The sequence below is a fragment of the Coregonus lavaretus genome (assembly GCF_964263955.1).
Source record: "Coregonus lavaretus genome assembly, chromosome: 29".
In the NCBI taxonomy this organism is placed as follows: domain Eukaryota; kingdom Metazoa; phylum Chordata; class Actinopteri; order Salmoniformes; family Salmonidae; genus Coregonus; species Coregonus lavaretus.
This window is the reverse complement of record NC_140016.1, coordinates 14,193,295-14,218,550: the sequence shown is the minus strand read 5'-3', so window position 1 is coordinate 14,218,550 and position 25,256 is coordinate 14,193,295. Positions and strand designations below refer to the sequence as shown.

The 25,256-nt window shown below is 44.8% G+C and overlaps 1 pseudogene across 1 annotated transcript in view; it reads right to left on the bottom strand.

Moving 5' to 3' along the window:
* The window catches only part of LOC311104878 (X-linked interleukin-1 receptor accessory protein-like 2), a 343,046-nt pseudogene that overhangs the window by 15,707 nt on the left and 302,083 nt on the right, over nt 1–25,256 (bottom strand). The window contains exons 6-7 of the transcript in view: nt 16,326–16,455; nt 8,141–8,286 (exon numbers count right to left, since the gene is read on the bottom strand). The product of the transcript in view is annotated as an X-linked interleukin-1 receptor accessory protein-like 2 (transcript). The remainder of the gene's footprint in view (nt 1–8,140; nt 8,287–16,325; nt 16,456–25,256) is intronic.

Genomic DNA, 25,256 nt, shown 5'->3' with positions numbered 1-25,256 from the left:
TTGGCAAGATCAGCACATGCTGAACCTACACATCCATTCATAACTGACCATATTATGAAAGACAAGCACTGTAATTTTGAATTACGTAAAGTGAGTGTGCAAGAGTTGAAAAAATGATTGTTGTCTATTAACAATGACAAGCTACCGGGGTCTGGCAACTTGGATGGAAAATTACTGAGGACGATAGCGGATGACATTGCCACTCCTATTTTCCATCTCTTCAATCTAAGCCTACAGGAAATTGTGTGCCCTCAGGCCTGGTGGGAAGCATAAGTCATTACGCTACCCAATAATAGCAAAGCCCCCTTTACTGGTTCAAATAGCCGACCAATCAGCCTGTTCCCAACCCTTAGTAAACTTTTGGGAAAATAATTGTTTGACCAGACACAATGCTATTTCACAGTAAACAAGTTAACAACAGATTTTCAGCACGCTTATAGGGAAGGACATTCAACATGTACAGCACTTACACAAATGACTGATGATTGGCTGAGAAAAATTTATAATTAAAAGATTGTGGGAGCTGTTTTGTTAGACTTCAGTGCAGCTTTTGAAATTATCGATAATAAATAATCTGCTGCTTGAAAAACTTGTGTTATGGCTTTACATCCCCTGCTATATTGTGGATTGAGAGTTACCTGTCTAACAGAACACAGAGGGTGTTCTTTAATGGAAGCCTCTACAACATAATCCAGGTAGAGTCAGGCATTCCCCAGGGCAGCTGTCTAGGCCCCTTACTTTTTTCAATCTTTAATAATGACATGCCACTGGCTCTGAGCAAAGCCTGTGTGTCTATGTATGCTAATGACTGAACATTATACATGTCAGCTAGCACAGCAAGTGAAATCACTGCTACACCTAACAAAGAGCTGCAGCCATTTTAGAAAGGGTGGCAAGAAATAAGTTAGTCCTAAATATTTCAATAACTAAAAGCATTGTATTTGGGACAAATCATTCACTAATGTGGAAATTGAGCAAGTTGAGGAGACTAAACTGCTTGGAGTAACCCTGGATTCTAAACTGTCATGGTCAAAACAAATTGATGCAACAGTAGCTAAGATGGGGAGAGGTCTGTCCATAATAAAGCACTGCTTAACAAATCTATTAATAAGGCAGGTCCTACAGACCCTAGGTCCTACAGACCCTAGTTTTGTCGCATCTGGACTACTGTCCAGTCTTGTGGTCAAGTGCCACAAAGAGGGACTTATGAAAATTACAACTGGCCCAGAACAGGGCAGCACGGCTGGGCCTTAAATGTACACGGAGAGCTAACATGAATAATATGCATATCAATCTCTCCTCGCTCAAAGTAGAGGAGAGCTTGACTTCATCACTACTTGTATTTGTGAAAAGTATTGATATGTTGAATGCACCAAGCTGTCTGTTTGAACTACTAGCACACAGCTCAGACACCCATGCATAACCCACAAGACATGCCACCAGCGGTCTCTTCACAGTCCCCAAGTCTAGAACAGACTATGGGAGGCACACATTACTACTTAGAGCCATGACTACATGGAATTCTATTCCACATACAGTGGGGAAAAAAAGTATTTAGTCAGTCACCAATTGTGCAAGTTCTCCCACTTAAAAAGATGAGAGAGGCCTGTCATTTTCATCATAGGTACACGTCAACTATGACAGACAAATTGAGAAAAAAAAATCCAGAAAATCACATTGTAGGATTTTTTATGAATTTATTTGCAAATTATGGTGGAAAATAAGTATTTGGTCACCTACAAACAAGCAAGATTTCTGGCTCTCACAGACCTGTAACTTCTTATTTAAGAGGCTCCTCTGTCCTCCACTCGTTACCTGTATTAATGGCACCTGTTTGAACTTGTTATCAGTATAAAAGACACCTGTCCACAACCTCAAACAGTCACACTCCAAACTCCACTATGGCCAAGACCAAAGAGCTGTCAAAGGACACCAGAAACAAAATTGTAGACCTGCACCAGGCTGGGAAGACTGAATCTGCAATAGGTAAGCAGCTTGGTTTGAAGAAATCAACTGTGAGAGCAATTATTAGGAAATGGAAGACAAACAAGACCACTGATAATCTCCCTCGATCTGGGGCTCCACGCAAGATCTCACCCCGTGGGGTCAAAATGATCACAAGAAGGGTGAGAAAAAATCCCAGAACCACACAGGGGGACCTAGTGAATGACCTGCAGAGAGCTGGGACCAAAGTAACAAAGCCTACCATCAGTAACACACTACGCCGCCAGGGACTCAAATCCTGCAGTGCCAGACGTGTCCCCCTACTTAAGCCAGTACATGTCCAGGCCCGTCTGAAGTTTGCTAGAGTGCATTTGGATGATCCAGAAGAGGATTGGGAGAATGTCATATGGTCAGATGAAACCAAAATAGAACTTTTTGGTAAAAACTCAACTCGTCGTGTTTGGAGGACAAAGAATGCTGAGTTGCATCCAAAGAACACCATACCTACTGTGAAGCATGGGAGTGGAAACATCATGCTTTGGGGCTGTTTTTCTGCAAAGGGACCAGGACGACTGATCTGTGTAAAGGAAAGAATGAATGGGGCCATATATCGTGAGATTTTGAGTGAAAACCTCCTTCCATCAGCAAGGGCATTGAAGATGAAACGTGGCTGGGTCTTTCAGCATGACAATGATACCAAACACACCGCCCGGGCAACGAAGGAGTGGCTTCGTAAGAAGCATTTCAAGGTCCTGGAGTGGCCTAGCCAGTCTCCAGATCAAAACCCCATAGAAAATCTTTGGAGGGAGTTGAAAGTCCGTGTTGCCCAGCGACATCCCCAAAACATCACTGCTCTAGAGGAGATCTGCATGGAGGAATGGGCCAAAATACCAGCAACAGTGTGTGAAAACCTTGTGAAGACTTACAGAAATCGTTTGACCTGTGTCATTGCCAACAAAGGGTATATAACAAAGTATTGAGAAACTTTTGTTATTGACCAATTACTTATTTTCCACCATAGTTTGCAAATAAATTCATAAAAAATCCTACAATTTGATTTTCTTGATTTTTTTTTCTCATTTTGTCTGTCATAGTTGACGTGTACCTATGATGAAAATTACAGGCCTCTCTCATCTTTTTAAGTGGGAGAACTTGCACAATTGGTGACTGACTAAATACTTTTTTTCCCCACTGTATATTCCAACTCATGCAAGCAGTAAAAAACCCCAGATAAAAATACCCCTTATGGAACAGCAGGGACTATGAAGAGACACACACACAGGCACAGACACACGTACAGGGACGGCTTGTTCAATAGGGCGATATGGGCGACGCACTGCCAAACGGGAAAAGGAAGGGATTTTTTTTCTAATCAATTATATCACGGCAACAGCAGTTATCAGTGTTCAAGTCTGATCTGCCAGCCACTAAATGTCAAATCAGGCTAAAGTCGTGCTTCAAATGGCCCCGCCCGTTTTTTGGGCGATTTCAGTCAGGTTGAAAATCGCCCAGAAGTCTCTCATAGCCTGTCATGTAAAATCTATTTTTTTCAAATTTCAAAGCTTTCAATACATTCTCTATGGGTGTCTGTGGGCATGCACTTACGCGCTTTCGTCATACGTGACGTAACGTTGAACGTAACTAAGACAATGGCGGCTAACAGCGTCTATGTTGCGACCTGCAGTGTGGCGTTATTTTATGTTTTTAATTTGTAGACTTAGTTTACAAACATTCTGCAAACATTCTGCTTTGGACTGATCTTCGGTTTTGGACTGATCTTGTTGATCGTGTACATACCCGCTACGAACGGACTAAATAATGAAAACGCTGCTGGCAGCGGAATCCCAATACAGCTGGGAGACTTGGCTGGATGACAGAGTCCCGGACAGAGAGGTGGAGCCGGCCGGCTTCACCCTGGTCAGAGCGGACCGCGATCCTGGTAAGAGAGCGACTCTGTACCCCGACATTGAACTGCTTTCTGTGTCATTGAACCTTACTATTGTTGATAAAACAAGTTTACTGGAGAACGGAGACCAAGTAGAGACTTTTGGACAAGGTGGATAATTGTATAATATAAGGCAGTTTATTCAGAGGTAAAGATATCTGGAATCGCGTGCACGGACCCGTTCGTCAAACTCGTAGGGAGTTTATCAGAAGAGCCCCTAAACATTGTGTGCTGACATTTTATACAATAAAATGAAGTAGGTTGAATCTAGTAGTTCTGATCTTCTGATTGGTCCTGATGAGTTGGGCGAGGTCACCTCCAGGCTAGTGTCACTGTTGCATTGGCTCTGAGTCGGGTTCTCTGTCTTCAGATGTTCAGCCTAAGAGAAGAGGATTTGTGTGTGTGTGTGTGTGTTTGTTATCAGTGTGTGTGTGTGTGTGTGTGTGTGTGTGTGTGTGTGTTTGTTATCAGTGATGATGTGTGTGTGTGTGTGTGTGTGTGTGTGTGTGTGTGTGTGTGTGTGTGTGTGTTTATCAGTGATGATGTGTGTGTGTGTGTGTGTGTGTGTGTGTGTGTGTGTGTGTGGGTGTGTGTGTGTGTGTCCTCAGGGCAAGAACTCGTGAGTTGGAAGAACTGAGAGACCTATGGCGTGGGTGTTATCCTTAGCCACCTGCTGACAAGGCTGACAAGATAGGACTCTTGTTCATTGTATTGAATACAAAGGCCCAACACAAAATGGTTCATGCACAAGATTTTAGTCAGACCAAGCTATAACATTATATATTTACTACGACAGTACATTCAACCAAAAGCTAATATAACAAAGGCATCAGAGATTATTTATAATCTGTCACAGAAACTGGAATCCATCTCCCCAGATCAGTCAATAAATGCTTCTGGTATTGATTTATATGCTGCCCCTGTCTTCATGTTGTTGCTGGACATATCTTTTTTTAAATGTGTGTAGGTCACCTAAATCATCAGAAAAATTGCCCCTCCTGAGAATTTTTTCAGGAGCCGCCACTGCACACGTATACACACACACACACACACGCACACACACGCACACACACGCACACACACACACACACACACACACACACACACACACACACACACACACACACACACACGGTAACATATGCACTATACACACACATGTCCACATGGATTTTGTGTTGTAGATATGTGTTATTAGAGTAGTGGCCTGAGGGCACACACTTAATGTGTTGTGAAATGTATTGTAATGTTTTAAAAAATTGTATACAACTGCTTTAATGTTTCATAGAGAAACCTCAACTGAACTAAACTGATGTCCCCCCCCCCCCCCCCTCCCAACACTACCCTGTCTGATCTGTGATTCCCTACATGCTATTTGTTAACATCTTTCCCTCAATTTGAATGGCTTTCTAAATTATACAGTTCACTGTATGCCTCTAAGCCTAAAGTTAATAGGTTCAAATTATGCTGCTTTCCTCATTAATGGATATATTTAATTGAGGGGTCAAATAGGTTTTTGAATGAATTGTTTTCTTTGCGAAACAAGACACTTAAGCCACAACTTGAGATGATGACTCAGCTCTTTGGGAGGTTAGGAGGGTATTTGGGATGAATCTTTCATGTGATATTGTAACATCAAATGTGTACTGTAAGTATTATCTTTGATTCCATTAGAATGCTTTTGCCCTTTTGTCACGCCCTGACCTCTAGAACTCTAGTTAGTTTGGTCAGGGTGTGCATGTTTAGTTCTATGTTGTTGTATATCTATGTTTAGAGTCTAGTTGTTATACGTCTATGTTTGGCCGGGTATGATTCCCAATCAGAGGCAGCTGTCACTCGTTGACTCTGATTAGGGATCATACTTAAGTAGCCTGGTTGCAGTCCTTGTTTGTGGGATCTTGTTCCGTGTAGGCTTGTTTCGTGTATAGCCCATAGGACTTCACGGTTTCGTTGAGTTTGTTATTTTGTCTAGTGTTTATCCAATTTAATAAACATGTTCGCATACCACGCTGCACCTTGGTCTGACCCGTTCTTCAACGTTTGTGACACCTTTGTGACCTACTACAATACTTTGTTGGTGCATACAGATGTAGGATCTTAATTTGAGCCATTTTGCTACAGCAGGAAATTTGAATTATTATGTGGATTATAATTCATGGACATTTTTGTAAGGGAAAATCAAGTCTGAAATTTCTAAGTGGAAATTACAAACATGTTGTACATTTCCTGCTTTGCAGGAAAGTTCTGCTGCAACAGGGTGATCAAACTAAGATCCTACACCTGTATGCAGCACCCTGACAAAAAAAACATGAAAAAGACACATGAAAAAAATAGCACAAAACAACATGTACGTTTGTCACGTGTTTTTCCATCGTTGAACAAATATATATATCTGCACGTGATCATTTATTCACGCACATTTTTCACAAAAACTAAATCAGCACATCCAGCTACATCTGGTCTCCTGTTCAGGGACCGACCAGGCTTAGCTTCAGAGGCAAACCAGCTGTGGGATGCAGAGTGCTACTGTATGTTGCTGGAATGAATAAGTCAAAATGTGCAACTGGAAAAAAAGCAGCGAAAGCAAAGGGTAACAACCAAAGATAGGGAAAACTGCAGGAAAGAAGGAGATGTTTTATTTAATCACGTTATCATAAAAAAAAAATCACAGAAATATCTTTTTTAGCATACGTTTACAATTCATTTTTTTCTCGCATTTCGAAATGATTTCCTTGCAATATTTTGTTTTGCTCTCAATACTTTTGGGTTTATGTTTTGCTTTCAACATCATTATTTTTGTTTGCAATACTAAGAATTTGTTCTAGACTTCAGAAGTTTTGTTTGATATTAATGGCACAAATGCTCGCTAGAGGATTGCACCATATAATAACACTATTACTAAATTACACTATTACTCCCCGCCACAGTTTAAGTAAAAAGCTGTGGGGATATGGCTGGAGAAATGCAACCACTCTCAAATCCATGGATGCAAGGACCGACCATCCATGAAATCAAAATGATAGTTTTAACCATGTTTTTAGGCTATACAGTGGTTGTTTACATTTACTTTGTTTACAAACATTGGAGTAAAACAAGCTAACTGTATATTTTGGGTTCTGATGGGGTACGACAGTTGAACTAAGCTCATGAGGCATTTATAAGTTATATTCTTCAAGAATCATTAATTTATAAGTCCAAAAATTGATGTAGCAACTACGGATTTCCCCTTTAACAGGCAGTGACCTTCATACAGCAGAACTATCATCCATTAACCTGCCCCCCAAAATTGTATTCTGTCAACGGTTCTGCGAATGTCCTGCAAAATTGTTCCCTTGTCCCACATTTGGGCTTTTTGGATGCGGTCACCCTAATTCCACCAGTGGAAACATTGCTACTGCAACATGTTAACACCATCGTTTCAGATGTGAGGAGAATAACATTATTTCAACCCCACAAAGTGAGATTTTCACAGTTGGAGTTTTCTTGCAAGTGAAACTGCAAATTAGATTTTCACTTTCACAAGTGGAATTACAAGTTCACACATTTGAAACTGAAAATGTGATTTTCACATTTGAATGTTTTTCATGTGGAGATCTTTTACACATGAAACTGCAAATGTGATTTTCACTTGAATGTTTTTAACATGTGAAACTACAATTCACATGTAGGGTGAAAACATGATATTGTCCTCACATGTGAAAAGGTGGTGTTAACATGCGAACTGTAAATGTAATACATGTAAAAATATGGTTTCATGTGTGAAAATGCGATTTGTGAGGGCAGGCTATTCATGGCTGTAGTTTTTTATTACGCTGAAGCTATGAAACATAAATTTGCTCTCAGACAAAACCTGGTTTAAAATACACTTATAAAGCTGTGACTCGATCAGATCTGCCCTACCAAGACAAAGAGAAAAGGGGATCAAACTCTGCTCTCTGCAAATTAATGCTCTTTCAGTACCTACCTATAGATCTATACCTATCTCAATACGATCTCTTCCTAAATTTATTTCTCTCTCTCTATATATCTGAGTTTAGCCAGGCTCCTTACAACAGTCATACAGATTGTGGGAGGCATATAGCATGACACTGAGTATTAGACAAGTGAAGAAATGGGTTTTAAATTAGTCAGTGCCCAAATTGGCAAACGGTATTATGCCCTGGGAGACATTACCCATAATCTGTTTGCCTAAAGTGTTGTTGTCATAGCAGTAGCATTAGCAGACAGCAATGGTGTTGAGGCCTGGCCTACCTTTCTTCTGCAAGATGGCGCTGCCGCTCCTCCGTCCAATGTGGTTCTCCACATAGCAGGTGTAGTTTCCCAGGTCCGTCTCCTCCACCGCGTCGAAGGTTAAGGACAGCTCCACCTCCTTTTCCCCCAGGTACTCCTTCAGCACCCTGTGTAGAGGAGGAGGAGGGGGAGGAGGAGAGAGAGAATAACATCAGGGGAGGTACCATAGCCCAGAGTATACAGGTTACCACTGAGGTACATACTGGGGGGGTAGAGATACATCTCATATAGTGGTCTGTTTTCAGAGCCAGGTCCTGGTTTCACAATGCAGCTAACAAGTGTTCAGTTCCTAGGTCATCCTCGTGGGGCAGAGATTCTGCCAGGAGTCCTGCTGTGGACTTTCCCCATTACAGTGGAGCTGGAGATCCAACACACACACACACACACACACACACACACACACACACACACACACACACACACACACACACACACACACACACACAGGGAGGGGGGAGGGACACATCACGGCATCCAAACCTGTACATCCACATTAGGAAGAATAATACTGTACATCCACATTAGGAAGAATAATGCTGTACATCCACGTTAGGAAGGACTTGAGCAGAGGACACATGGTCTATCTGTGGAGTGAAAAACTTTCCCACACAGGAGCACTTCAACCCAAAAGGGCTCTGACAGGCGATTTGTGTTAGAGGTCATTCTGAATGATGAGCTACTTGCTAAAATTCCCCATCAGAAGAGAATATTCATAGTCAGGCACACACATATGTTCACTTGGACCATCACAAACACACAGACAGACACACAGACAGACACACACACACACACACGCCCACAAACACACACACACGCCCACAAACACACAATATGCACACAGTCCATTTCTCTCTCCCTCTCTCTCAGATTGTATTAGTCCACCAGGAGCTCTGCGAGAAACTGGGTCAGAGTATCTTACTGCACTAACCTGACCTGGACTTTGTATGAAATCTCAGATATATTTCTACTGAAAACTGGCACCTCATTTGTTCTTAGGGTTATTAGAGCCTCTTAAATAAGCAGCCTTTCCCCCTCTCCCTTCTTAGTCATCATTCTTTGCTGTTCACCAATTGTGCAGACAGAAAATGACAATCTGCCAGTCAACAAATAACTCTCCTCTGCTCTGTACAGTATCTCTGTATCAACCGCATCTGACCATTCAAGTGATAGTGTCCCGTGTAGCTCAGTTGGTAGAGCATGGCGCTTGCAATGCCAGGGTTGTGGGTTTGATTCCCACGGGGGACCAGTATGAAAAAAAATAATTTATGCACTCACTAACTGTAAGTCGCTCTGGATAAGAGCGTCTGCTAAATGATGTAAATAATATCTGCTTTTCTTAGTTAATTTCAGTCACTTTCCCATCTCATCTGCACAGCTGTAGAGACATCCAGCATCGTTTGGTTGGCGAGAGAGAGAGACAGTGGTTGGTTTTGGTTTGGCCATGTGCTGGCAGGGCCGGCTCCAGGCATAAGCGACATACAGTGGTCGCTTATAACCTAGGAACTCAGAACGCTTGAAATTTGGTTGTGCATCAGTAATTTTTCTCCTGTTATGTCAGTCACTGACAGTCACTCAATTAGCGATGTCAGCATTTATTTTTTTTGATTGGTAAATATATCTATCCAGATATCTGAACTTGTGGCAATCATGGCTGAATACCACCAGCAGTAGATAGTAGATTTAAAATTTTAGTTTTGGGCTCTGCTGTGGAGTCAGATCAGTTGTTTTGAAATCCATTGTGTACTTTATGAATTTAATATGCTACTGGCTACTCCAGGCTGGGGAGGTGATGCTACTGGCTACTGGGGAGATGATGCTACTGGCTACTCCAGGCTGGGGAGGTGATGCTACTGGCTAATAGGGAGGTGATGCTACTGGCTACTCCAGGCTGGGGAGGTGATGCTACTGGCTACAGGGAGGTGAAGCTACTGGCTACTGGGGTGGTGATGATACTGGCTACCGGGAAGGGGATGCTACTGGGGAGGTGATGCTACTGGCTACTGAGGAGGTGATATTACTGGCTACTGGGGAGGTGATGCTACTGGGGAGGTGATGCTACTGGCTACTGAGGAGGTGATACTACTGGCTACAGGGGAGGTGATGCTACTGGCTGCTGGGGAGGTGATTCTACTGGCTACTGGGGAGGTGATGCTACCGGCTACTGGGGAGGTGATGCTACTGGCTACTGAAGAGATGATGCTACTGGCTACTGAAGAGGTGATGCTACTGGCTACTGGGGAGGGGATGCTACTGGCTACTGGGGAGGTGATGCTACTGGCTACTAGGGAGGTGATGCTACTGGCTACTCCAGGCTGGGGAGGTGAAGCTACTGGCTACTGGGGAGGTGATGCTACTGGCTACTGAGGAGGTGATGCTACTGGCTACTGAGGAGGTGATGCTACTGGCCAATGGGGAGGTGATGCTACTGGCTAATGGGGAGGTGATGCTACTGGTTAATGGGGAGGTGATGTTACTGGCTACTGAGGAGGTGATGCTACTGGCTAATGGGGAGGTGATGCTACTGGCTACTGGGGAGGTGATGCTACTGGCTACTGAAGAGGTGATGCTACTGGGGAGGTGATGCTACTGGCTACTGGGGAGGTGATGCTACTGGGGAGGTGATGCTACTGGCTACTGAGGAGGTGATGCTACTGGCTACTGGGGAGGTGATGCTACTGGCTACTGGGGAGGTGATGCTACCGGCTACTGGGGAGGTGATGCTACTGGCTACTGAAGAGATGATGCTACTGGCTACTGAATAGGTGATGCTACTGGCTACTGGGGAGGGGATGCTACTGGCTACTGGGGAGGTGATGCTACTGGCTACTAGGGAGGTGATGCTACTGGCTACTCCAGGCTGGGGAGGTGAAGCTACTGGCTACTGGGGAGGTGATGCTACTGGCTACTGGGCAGGTGATGCTACTGGCTACTGGGGAGGTGATGCTACTGGCTAATGGGGAGGTGATGCTACTGGCTAATGGGGAGGGGATGCTACTGGCTACTGGGGAGGTGATGCTACTGGCTAATGGGGAGGTGATGCTACTGGCTAATGGGGAGGTGATGCTTCTGGCTACTGAGGAGGTGATGCTACTGGCTAATGGGGAGGTGATGCTACTGTCTAATGGGGAGGTGATGCTACTGGCTAATGGGGAGGTGATGCTACTGGTTAATGGGGAGGTGATGTTACTGACTACTGAGGAGGTGATGCTACTGGCTAATGGGGAGGTGATGCTACTGGCTACTGGGGAGGTGATGCTACTGGCTACTGAAGAGGTGATGCTACTGGGGAGGTGATGCTACTGGCTACTGGGGAGGTGATGCTACTGGCTACTGGGGAAGTGATGCTACTGGCTAATGGGTAGGTGATGCTACTGGCTACTGGGGAGGTGATTCTACTGGCTACTGGGGGGGTGATGCTACTGGCTACTGAGGAGGTGATGCTACTGGCTACTGGGGAGGTGATGCTACTGGCTGCTGGGGAGGTGATGCTACTGGCTACTGGGGAGGTGATGCTACCGGCTACTGGGGAGGTGATGCTACTAGCTACTGAAGAGGTGATGCTACTGGCTACTGGGGAGGGGATGCTACTGGCTACTGGGGAGGTTATGCTACTGGTTAATGGGGAGGTGATGCTTCTGGCTACTGAGGAGGTGATGCTACTGGCTAATGGGGAGGTGATGCTACTGGCTAATGGGGAGGTGATGCTACTGGCTAATGGGGAGGTGATGCTACTGGTTAATGGGGAGGTGATGTTACTGGCTACTGAGGAGGTGATGCTACTGGCTAATGGGGAGGTGATGCTACTGGCTACTGGGGAGGTGATGCTACTGGCTACTGAAGAGGTGATGCTACTGGGGAGGTGATGCTACTGGCTACTGAAGAGGTGATGCTAATGGGGAGGTGATGCTACTGGCTAATGGGGAGGTGATGCTTCTGGCTACTGAGGAGGTGATGCTACTGGCTACTGAGGAGGTGAAGCTAATGGGGAGGTGATGCTACTGGCTACTGAAGAGGTGATGCTAATGGCGAGGTTATGCTACTGGCTAATGGGGAGGTGATGCTTCTGGCTACTGAGGAGGTGATGCTACTGGCTACTGAGGAGGTGATGCTACTGGCTAATGGGGAGGTGATGCTACTGGTTAATGGGGAGGAGATGCTACTGATTAATGGGGAGGTGATGTTACTGGCTACTGAGGAGGTGATGCTACTGGCTAATGGGGAGGTGATGCTACTGGCTACTGGGGAAGTGATGCTACAGGCTACTGGGGAGGTGATGCTACTGGCTACTGGGGAGGTGATTCTACTGGCTACTGGGGAGGTGATGCTACTGGCTACTGAGGAGGTGATGCTACTGGCTACTGAAGAGGTGATGCTACTGGCTACTGGGGAGGGGATGCTACTGGCTAATGGGGAGGTGATGCTACTGGTTAATGGGGAGGTGATGCTACTGGCTAATGAGGAGGTGATGCTACTGGCTAATGGGGAGGTGATGTTACTGGCTACTGAGGAGGTGATGCTACTGGCTACTGGGAAGGTGATGCTACTGGATACTGGGGAGGTGATGCTACTGGCTACTGGGGAGGTGATGCTACTGGGGACGTGATGCTACTGGCTACTGGGCAGGTGATGCTACTGGCTACTGGGGAGGTGATGCTACTGGCTAATGGGGAGGTGATGCTATTGGCTAATGGGGAGGGGATGCTACTGGCTACTGGGGAGGTGATGTACTGGCTAATGGGGAGGTGATGCTACTGGCTAATGGGGAGGTGATGCTACTGGCTAATGGGGAGGTGATGCTACTAGGGAGGTGATGCTACTGGCTACTAGGGAGGTGATGCTACTGGCTACTGGGGAGGTGATTATCTGGCTACTCCAGGCTGGGGAGGTGATGCTACTGGCTACTGGGGAGGTGATGCTACTGGCTACTGGGGAGGTGATGCTACTGGCTACTGGGGAGGTGATGCTACTGGGGAGGTGATGCTACTGGCTACTGGGGAGGTGATGCTACTGGCTACTTGGGAGGTGATGCTACTGGCTACTGGGGAGGTGATGCTACTGGCTACTGGGGAGTTGATGCTACTGACTACTGGGGAGGTGATGCTACTGGGGAGTTGATGCTACTGGCTAATTGGGAGGTGATGCTACTGGCTAATGGGGAGGTGATGCTACTGGCTAATAGGGAGGTTATGCTACTGGCTACTGGAGAAGGTGATGCTTCTGGCTAATGGGGAGTTGATGCTTCTGGCTACTGAGGAGGTGATGCTACTGGCTACTGGGGAGGTGATGCTACTGGCTACTGGGGAGTTGATACTACTGGATACTCCAGGCTGGGAAGATGATGTTACTGGTTACTTGGGAAGTCATGCTACTGGCTACTGTGGAGGTGATGCTACTGGCTTATTGGTAGGTGATTCTACTGGCTACTGAGGAGGGTATGTTACTGGCTACTGGGGAGGTGATGCTACTGGGGAGGTGATGCTACTGGCTACTGGGGAGGTGATGCTACTGACTACTGGGGAGGTGATGCTACTGGCTACTGGGGAAGTTATGCTACTGGCTACTGGGGAGGTGATGGTACTGGCTACTGGCGAGGTGATGCTACTGGCTACTGGGGAGGTGATGCTACTGGCTACTGGCGAGGTGATGCTACTGGGGAGGTGATGATACTGACGAGGTGATGCATCTTGCTACTGAGGAGGTTATGCTACTGGCTACTGGGGAGGTGATGCTACTGGCTAATGGGGAGGTGATGCTACTGGCTACTGGGGAGGTGATGCTACTGGCTACTGGGGAGGTGATGCTACTGGCTACTGGGGAGGTGATGCTATTGGGGAGGTGATGCTACTGGCTACTGAGGAGGTTATGTTACTGTTTACTGGGGAGGTGATGCCACTGGCTACTCCAGGCTGGGGAGGTGACGCTTCTGGCTACTGAGGAGGTGATGCTACTGGCTACTGGGGAGGTGATACTACTGGCTACTGGGGAGGTGATGTTACTGGCTACTGGGGAGTTGACACTACTGGCTACTCCAGGCTGGGAAGATGATGCTACTGGTTACTGTGGAAGTCATGCTACTGGCTACTGGGGAGGTGATGCTACTGGCTAATTGGTAGGTGATGCTACTGGCTACTGAGGAGGGGATGTTACTGGCTACTGGGGAGGGGATGTTACTGGCTACTGGGGAGGTGATGCTACTGGGGAGGTGATGCTACTGGCTACTGGGGAGGTGATGATACTGGCTACTGGGGAGGTGATGCTACTGGCTAATGGGGAGGTGATTCTACTGGCTAATGGGGAAGTTATGCTACTGGCTACTGGGGAGTTGATACATCTGGCTACTCCAGGCTGGGAAGATGATGCTACTGGCTACTGGGGAAGTCATGCTACTGGCTACTGGGGAGGTGATGCTACTGGCTAATTGGTAGGTGATGCTACTGGCTACTGAGGAGGGGGTGTTACTGGCTACTGAGGAGGTGATGCTACTGGGGAGGTGATGCTACTGGCTACTGGGGAGGTGATGCTACTGGCTAATGGGGAGGTGATTCTAATGGCTAATGGGGAAGTTATGCTACTGGCTACTGGGGAATTGATACTACTGGCTACTCCAGGCTGGGAAGATGATGCTACTGGCTACTGGGGAAGTCATGCTACTGGCTACTGGGGAGGTGATGCTACTGGCTAATTGGTAGGTGATGCTACTGGCTACTGAGGAGGGGATGTTACTGGCTACTGGGGAGGTGATGCTACTGGGGTGGTGATGCTACTGGCTACTGGGGAGGTGATGCTACTGGCTACTGGGGAGGTGATGCTACTGGCTAATGGGGAGGTGATGCTACTGGCTCATGGGGTAGTGATGCTACTGGCTACTGGGGAGTTGATACTACTGGCTACTCCAGGCTGGGAAGATGATGCTACTGGCTACTGGATAAGTCATGCTACTGGCTACTGGGGAGGTATGCTACTGGCTAATTGGTAGGTGATGCTACTGGCTACTGAGGAGGCGATGTTACTGGCTACTGGGGAGGTGAAGTTACTGGGGAGGTGATGCTACTTGATACTGGGGAGGTGATGCTACTGGCTTCTGGGGAGGTGATGCTACTGGCTACTGAGGAGGTGATGCTACTGGCTACTGAGGAGGTGATGCTACTGGGGAGGTGATGCTACTGGATACTGGGGAGATGAAACTACTGGCTAATGGGGAGGTGATGCTACTGGCTACTGGGGAGGTGATGCTACTGGATACTGGGGAGGTGATGCTACTGGCTACTGGGGAGGTGATGCTACTGGCTACTGAGGAGGTGATGCTACTGGCTACTGAGGAGGTGATGCTACTGGCTACTGGGGAGGTGATGCTACTGGATACTGGGGAGATGATGCTACTGGCTAATGGGGAGGTGATGCTACTTTCTACTGGGGAGGTGATGCTACTGGATACTGGGGAGGTGATGCTACTGGCTACTGGGGAGGTGATGCTACTGGATACTGGGGAGGTGATGCTACTGGATACTGGGGAGGTGATGCTACTGGCTACTCCAGGCTGGGGAGGTGAGACAGTTATTTGTAATTTGATAGGAGCGGTTCAATTTACATGGCAGCTTTATGTGGTAATTACTAGGTTTATGTGGTAATTACTAGCTTTATGTGGCAATTACTAGCTTCATGTGGTAATTACTAGCTTTATGTGGTAATTACTGGCTTTATGTGGTAATTACTAGCTTTCCAACAAGAGGATGAACTCTTACCACCTTTCAGAAGTAGCACTCAGCTACTTCCAACAAGCCCGGATTTCCCCTGAATTAAATTGTTACATGATTAGTTTCTCATTGTGAACGTGAGGAATTTCCCCTCTGTCCATTTAGACTGTAGTACAAATCCTAGAGCTGATATCGAAGCAGAAATCCCCTCCTGCTGATGGCAGCGGAACATCACACTCCTAATGACGCCTGATGATGTTTCACACCCACAAGACATTACTCCACAGCCCTAATGGACATAACATTGGGGAGGAAACATGTCATTTTTTCCCTGTAAGTGCTACTGTCAGTCACATCCACACTGGTCTCTGTATTTAACCAGAAACTATACACTTCCACCATCAGAAACAGAAAAAGAGGAAACGTTTGCAGTGATAGATTATATACAGTACCTGACTTCACTTTCTTTAATGTGACCTGCCAGCTCCTCCACAAACTTCTCCCCCTTCATCCAGTAGATGATATGTCTAGACTCCCCGCTGTAGCCGAAGAAGGCCTTACAGTCTAGACTGAGGGGCATACCTGGAATGACAAAGAAGGCAACACTCTGGTCAACATTTACCTGAGAGAACTGAGAAAAGAACCCCCTGGCACACACGTATATACATTTTTACATTTTAGTAGACGCTCTTATCCAGAGCGACTTACAGTTAGTGAGTGCATACATTAATATGTATTTTTTATTTTTTTCATACTGGTCCCCCGTGGGAAACAAAACCAAAACCCTGGCGTTGCAAACACGATGCTCTACGAACTGAGCTACATCCCTGCCGGCCATTCCCTCCCCTACCCTGGACAACGCTGGGCCAATTGTGCGCTGCCCCATGGGTCTCCCGGTCGCGGCCGGCTACGACAGAGCCTGGATTCGAACCAGGATCTCTAGTGGCACAGCTAGCACTGCGATGCAGTGCCTTAGACCACTGCGCCACTCGGGAGATGCCCCAATGTCATATCACATGGTATACTGCCCCCTATCACTGGAGAGGTGAACATAAGACATGGACACACACCCACCCCACATGGCACAGATGTCAATTCAACGTCAATTATTTTGATTTGTTTATCACTTTTTTGGTTACTACATGATTCCATATGTGTTATTTCATAGTTTTGCAGTGCCTTAGACCACTGCGCCACTCGGGATTTACACACACACACATAGACACACACACAATCCAACCTCTATCCCAAACTCCATTGAACGACACTGTCAACTAAAACCACTACCCATCCCAAATAACACACAATCATGCCCCATCTTGGCCACACATGATGGTGGGTCCACAACATCCCAGGCTGGGTGTGTGATCAGGTTTAGTCCTGTAATGCTGTGTTTACTGAGTGCAGGCTAGGTGCCCCCTGGCATCACAGGGGAAAACCTGCTGCATCAGCCAGCCCAGGGGTCTCTACAGACACACAGGGCCAAACAAGGCAGTAGGTTGGTTCCAAACACCATGTGTATGACAAGCTACAGTAATCCCTGGTCGCTGATTGCCAGCCCGGCATCACCAGAAATCAAAGGCTAGGATTACTGTGATGATCCAAGAAAACAAGTGACCCCTTCCACCACCCCCCGTCGTTCTCCTACACTCCCCCAGGCTGTTTGACGAAGCATCACTTTGGATTTTGTAACTTTGTTTTTGGCAGCAGAGTGTGTGTGTTTGTGTGAGTGTGTTTGCTCTTCCCATGTTCACAGGGGTATGGGCTAATGATGTGTGGCAGGTTAGTCTTTGCAGATGGCTCCGAAGGTCTTACAAGGTAGTAAAAGCGGTCACACGTCGAGCCGTTTCGATAAACATCAGAATCAACATGACTTTGTGCTGTAGAGCGGACAGCTCAGAGAGAGGGCTGGAGACGTATGATCTGTGCAGCTATCTGGAACCTGTCGTTAACGGCAACTGTAACCGTAAACAACCCTCAGAAACAATACTCTTAAAAACCCGCCTTTCGCCCACTTTTTGCATTTGCTGATGATTATGTAAATCAATTAATACAATTAAGTGCCAGTGGGGGGGGGGGAATCTCTCTCTCTCTCTCTCTCTCTCTAAAATAAAATAAATATAAAATCCTCAGCAATCTACACACAATACCCCAAAGCGAAAAACAGTTTAAATAAATTTTTGCAAATGTATTACAAATAAGAAACAGAAATACCTTATTTACATAAGCATTCAGACCCTTTGCTATGAGACTCGAAATTGAGCTCAGGTGCATCCTGTTTCCATTGATCATCCTTGAGATAATTCTACAACTTGATTGGAGTCCACCTATGGTAAATTCAATTGATTTGACATGATTTGGAAAGGCACACACCTGTCTATATAAGGTCCAACAGTTGACAGTGAATGTCAGAGCAAAAACCAAGCCATGAGGTCGAAGGAATTGTCCGTAGAGCTCAGACACAGGATTGTTTGGAGGCACAGATCTGGGGAAGGGTACCAAAACATTTCTGCAGCATTGAAGGTCCCCAAGAACACAGTGGCCTCCATCAAGACTCTTCCTAGAGCTGGCTGCCCGGCCAAATTGAGCAATCAGGGGAGAAGGGCCTTGGTCAGGGAGGCGACCAAGAACCTGATGGTCACTCAGACAGAGGTCTATAGTTCCTCTGTGGAGATAGGAGAAACTTCCAGAAGGACAACCATCTCTGCAGCACTCCACCAATCAGGCCTTCATGGTAGAGTGGCCAGACGGAAGCCACTCCTCAGTAAAATGCACATGACAGTCTGCTTGGAGTTTGCCAAAAGGCACCTAAAGACTCTCAGACCATGAGAAACAAGATTCTCTGGTCTGATGAAACCAAGATTGAACTCTTTGGCCTGAATGCCAAGCGTCACGTCTAGAGGAAACCTGGCACCATCCCTACTGTGAAGCATGGTGGTGGCAGCATCATGCTGTGGGGATATTTTTCAGCGGCAGGGACTGGGAGACTAGTCAGGATCGAGGCAAAGATGAACGGAGCAAAGTACAGAGAGATCCTTGATGAAAACCTGCTCCAGACCTGAGACTGGGGCGAAGGTTCACCTTCGAACAGGACAACGACCTTAAGCACACAGCCAAGGCAACGCAGGAGTGGCTCGGGACAAGTCTCTGAATGTCCTTGAGTGGCCCAGGCAGAGCCCGGACTTGAACCCGATCGAACATCTCTGGAGAGACCTGAAAATAGCTGTGCAGCAACGCTCCCCATCCAACCTGATAGAGCTTGAGAGGATCTGCAGAGAAGAATGGGAGAAACTCCCCAAATACAGGTGTTCCAAGCTTGTAGAGTTATGCCCAAGAAGACTCGATTCAGTAATCGCTGCCAAAGGTGCTTCAACAAAGTACTGAGTAAAGGGTCTGAATACTTATGTTAATGTGATATTTCAGTTTATTTGTAATTAATGTGCAAAAATTTATAAAAACTTGTTTTTGCTTTGTCATTATGGGGTATTGTGTGTGCATTAGGAAGTGCAGCTCAGTTTCCACCTTATTTTGTGGGCAGTGTGCACATAGCCTGTCTTCTCTTGAAAGCCAGGTCTGCCTACGGCGGCCTCTCTCAATAGCAAGGCTATGCTCACTGAGTCTGTACATAGTCAAAGCTTTCCTTAATTTTGGGTCAGTCACAGTGGTCAGGTATTCTGCCACTGTGTACTCTCTGTTTAGGGCCAAATAACATTCTAGCTTGCTTTGTTTTTTTGTTAATTATTTCCAATGTGTCAAGTAATTATCTTTTTGTTTTCTCATGATTTGGTTGGGTCTAATTGTGTTGCTGTCCTGGGCCTCTGTGGGGTCTGTTTGTGTTTGTGAACAGAGCCCCAGGACCAGTTTGCTTAGGGGACTCTCCAGGTTCATCTCTCTGTAAGGTGATGGCTTTGTTATGGAAGGTTTGGGAATCACTTCCTTTTAGGTGGTTGTAGAATTTAACGTCTCTTTTCTGGATTTTGATAATTAGCGGGTATCGGCCTAATTCTGCATGCATTATTTGGTGTTTTAAGTTGTACACTGAGGATATTTTTGCAGAATTCTGCATGCAGAGTCTCAATTTGGTGTTGGTCCCATTTTGTGAATTATTGGTTGGTGCGCGGACCCCAGACCTCACAACCATAAAGGGCAATAGGTTCTATAACTGATTCAAGTAATTTTAGTCAGATCCTAATTGGTATGTCAAATGTTATGTTCCTTTTGATGGCGTAGAAGTATGGTATGGCAAACAGTGTGCAATGAATGAATATATTTGCAATATTTTTCAACCTTTACCACCATAAAGCAGATATTTCAGATATTTGAACTAAGAACGAGCAGTAGATAGATAAGATCACAATGGCTGCCCATCCTAATCACCTTGGTTAATGAGCAGAGACACTTAATCTACCTCTAAATATTTTGCCACCACATTAGCTAAATTGAGTCCTTGGAAGTGCCCTGTTAACACCGAAGAATAAATTATCGGGGCTGGGCGTTGTGCCTGGAAAACGTTTGCAAATGGAGCGATTCTAACACACTAAGACGAGGTTGATGATTTTAATAACTGTAACAGGGCGAGAACATGCCGGCCAAATCCTCCAGGCCCTAATCAATTATTGTAGAACACAACACTCAATAATTACAGACACATCAGGCTTTTTAAATGCTGGTTCATCTATTCTAGAACAATATCCACTACAAAATGGAAGCCTCTTTATACTGTACTCTTGCACTGATGACTGTTTGCCTCATAAAATGTAATATTAGTACTCTAGAATTTACATTGGGATCCTAGCAACATGCCTAAAAGTCACCCATCTTGGTAAAGGAAAACTTTGATCAAATAACTCATCAAATATGATAAAATATTGTGTAACACAATGAATTTGTGGATATATCTGCACACTATGTTTGTTAGCTAGCTAGCCAGCCAGTTTTAGTGGAAGTTTTCCATGCCTCACGCATGGGACACTATGAGCACTATGAGAACAGAACAGCATAAGCACAGCTGTTAACTAAACAAACACAGCATAGAGCATCTTTGTTTCACCAAATCATTCTTTCAAAAAAACATTCCAGATTTAAAAAATATATAATTCTTCCCTTAAGGTAGCCCTGACAAACCAATATTCCAGTCACTAGTGTGTGTGTGAGAGAGAGAGACAGAGAGAGAGAGAGAGAGAGAGAGTTATTGTTAAACTCTCTTTTCTCCCTCTGCAATAATTACTTAAATTCAATTATGGTTCAAATTTAACCGCTGTAACAACCAGTCCTTATTTTGCAGTGGGGAGTCACACCGAGAGAGAGAGAGAGAGAGGCTGGGAGGGTGAAGGTTCTGTTAACTTCACCCGCTGATGGCGCCAATTCCCCCACAATGACTCATTAATACACTATGTTGATGACTACAATCTGCATAATCATTGCTATCAATATAATGATGAGATATTAACTTCCAATTTAATGTCCCTAGCCGCATTTAACGCTCAATTAAGGCAGACCTTTTCATTGCTCGGTGCATACAGACAGCAGGTTCAGTGTTGAACATAATGTTCACTGTAATGTTTTCACTCCGCACTTCTTTTACAGCTCTTAAGGTTCCTTGGAGAACTCTTGCCCTATAAGGAACCTTTGAGTTCAGTAGGGGGTTCTTAACGTGGCATCTGCAATTCTTCAGAATTCTAAAAGGTTCTTGAAATGTATGGAAGCCTGCAGATGTGTCCCTTTTATAGCACATAGCAACTTCACCAGTGATATCTACTGTTGATTTTGCAGTGTAACATTTCTAGTGTTGATTCAGGAGTGAAAATAACACTGTAAAGAGTTAAATTAACACTCAGTGGTGTAAAAGAACCCCAGTGTTGGTGTTAATAACCAGAGTTTAACCTAAACCACGCACATCATTATCATGTTTCCCAGCATGCTCTATTGCAGGTAGAATTTTTGAATTGTTTATTTCAATATCTATGTTTTTGCATGTACATTGATTGATTAATTCATATTATGCTACTTAAATATAAATAACATACATTTTTCTAAACAAATCCAATCTGTTACATGGACTTATTGCACCAGTCACTTAAATGGTTGTTCGAGTTTAGATGGTAGTCTTATATCTTAGTCTTTCCAACCCTTGCCGTCATTCTGAATGTTGGATATCAACACTGGCAGGATTCCAATAGGAATTACATATGCAAGCCAGCATAATGTGACTTGAAGGCCTGATGTGGCCTGTAAACCATGTGTTTCAGGCCACTGTATTAGGGTAAAACTAGGCCCTCAAAATAAGGCCTTACAAAATATGTATTGTCTTAAATAATATAATTTTAATGATAACAAATTCACTTAGGATCCCACTTGCTGAAGGCCACAGGACTGAAACTGAATGAATGCAACAACCATGTTTATGTCACTAGCAAACGCAGTCATGGGTGGTACTGGTAACTAAAAAATTCACCCGAAAGGCACCATGGGAAATATGAAAATAAGGCTCAACACCCTATTTGCATAAAATAAGGTGTTGATTGTGTATGTGGTTCTTCAAAGAACCATCCCATTTAAGGTTCTTCAGATAACCTTAAATGGTTCCCTTATGGCATGGCTCTGAAGAAACTTATTTGGTTCCAATTGGAACCTTTATTTTTAGTCTACTGTAATGTAAAACAGCTGCTGATCAGTTATATTATGTCTATGGTAGAGTATCTTTGTATTTGAGTAGTATTTTCATGGAGGTGTACTAGGGATAGCTTTACTGAACATTCCAGTCCTAATTGACCTGGATCTATCAGAACGGCATGGTAAGCAGCTCTACCTCTCCTCCTCCTCTCCTCGCCGGCTGACATGTCTGTTACTACCTTTACAATCCCAGCTCCTTTACCCTCGGCCTCAGGGGATCGTCTCTGCAAACTAATCATCTTTAATTAGCTGTGATTAGAATAGAGGTCCACTTGGCCTGGATAGAGTTATGGAGTAGAAGGGCTGTGTTAGGATATCAAGTGGGCCACTAGTGTCAGCAATGGCCTGTCTGGTCAAAAGTAGTGCACTATAACGGGAATAGGATGCCATTTGGGATGCAGTCAGTGTGTTTTGGTTGGCGTCCATATACAGTTGATGATCAACCTTTGTCTGTCTGTATAAATACACAGAGCCTGTGTGTCTCTGGTTGCATGGCTGCTTCCACCTATCTCTATCTGTACCTTAATGAAGGCTGCTATCTCCAACTGTCCCTTAATGAAGGGTGCTATTTCTAACTGTACCTTAATGAAGGCTGCTATCTCTAACTGTACCTTAATGAGGGCTGCTATCTCTATCTGTACCTTAATGAGGGCTGCCGTCTCTAACTGTACCTTAATGAAGGCTGCTATCTCTAACTATACCTTAATGAAGGCTGCTATCTCTAACTGTACCTTAATGAAGGCTGCTATCTCTAACTGTACCTTAATGAGGGCTGCTATCTCTAACTGTACCTTAATGAGGGCTGCTATCTCTATCTGTACCTTAATGAAGGCTGCTATCTCTATCTGTACCTTAATGAAGGCTGCTATCTCTAACTGTGCCTTAATGAAGGCTGCTATCTCTATCTGTACCTTAATGAAGGCTGCTATCTCTAACTGTACCTTAATGAGGGCTGCTATCTCTAACTGTACCTTAATGAAGGCTGCTATCTCTATCTGTACATTAATGAAGGCTGCTATCTCTAACTGTACCTTAATGAGGGCTGATATCTCTATCTGTACCTTAATGAAGGCTGCTATCTCTATCTGTACCTTAATGAAGGCTGCTATCTCTAACTGTGCCTTAATGAAGGCTGCTATCTCTATCTGTACCTTAATGAAGGCTGCTATCTCTAACTGTACCTTAATGAGGGCTGCTATCTCTAACTGCACCTTAATGAAGGCTGCTATTGTAGTATCTGAACAGTTTATAATTTTGGCTGAGGTTTGCAAATGGTGTGTTAGATGAACTTTACTCTGCTTTGCTGAAACATCTGTAAAGCATTACTATAGGGGCCCCCTGAAACAGAGGACACTTGGATATGTGGAAGCCAGGGATTGGTCTATCCAAAACACCCATCTTATGTTACATAGGATATATACCAGGTTTTGAAGAAAGGACGGGGAGAATAATCATATTTGAGATTGGGTTAGTTGTTCTCCAGATTCTGCAGAAATCTGTAAATTGATGCTGAAATCCTTGATGTAATAAAAGTTATAATCAAGTACAGTGTCAGCGGATTCTTTGTCAACACAGCATATCAGCATCGTTGTCTCGACACCACACTATCTCTAACTGTACCTTAATGAGGGCTGCTATCTCTAACTGTACCTTAATGGAGGCTGCTTCCACCTATCTCTAACTGTACCTTAATAATGGAGGTGGAGGTTACATAACGTAACAATAATGAGCTGATGGAGGAGAAGATCATTTGACCTCATCCTTTCAAAGGAAACGGAACTCAGGCAGTACCGCCATCCAGAGCGAGAGGTTCCATCCCAAATAGCACCCTATTCCCTACACTACTGTTCAAAAGTTTTGGATTTTGGAAAGAAAAGCAATTTTTTTGTCCATTAAAATAACATCAAATTGATCAGAAATACAGTGTAGACATTGTTTATGTTGTAAATGGCTATTGTAGCTGGAAATGGCTGATTTTGAATGGAATATCTACATAGGCGTACAGAGGCCCATTATCAGCAACCATCAGTCCTATGTTCCAATGGCACGTTGTGTTTGCTAATCCAAGTTTATCATTTTAAAAGGCTAATTGATCATTAGAAAACCCTTTTGCAATTATGTTAGCACAGCTGTAAACTATTGTGCTGATTAAAGAAGCAATAAAACTGGCCTTCTTGAGACTAGTTGAGTATCTGGAGCATCAGCAATTGTGGGTTCGATTACAGGCTCAAAATGGCCAGAAACAAAGAACTTTGTTCTGAAACCCGTCAGTCTATTCTTGTTCTGAGAAATGAAGGCTATTCCATACGAGAAATTGCCAAGAAACTGAAGATCTCGTACAACGCTGTGTACTACTTCCTTCACAGAATAGCGCAAACTGGCTCTAACCAGAATAGAAAGAGGAGTGGGAGGCCCCGGTGCACAACTGAGCAAGAGGACAAATACATTAGAGTGTCTTGTTTGAGAAACAGGCGCCTCACAGGTCCTCAACTGGCAGCTTCATTAAATAGTAGCCGCAAAACACCAGTCTCAACGTCAACAGTGAAGAGGCAACTCCGGGATGCTGACCTTCTAGGCAGAGTTGCAAAGAAAAAAACATATCTCAGACTGGCCAATAAAAATAAAAGATTAAGATGGGCAAAAGAACACAGTCACTGGACAGAGGAAGATTGGAAAAAAGTGTTATGGACAGACGAATCGAAGTTTGAGGT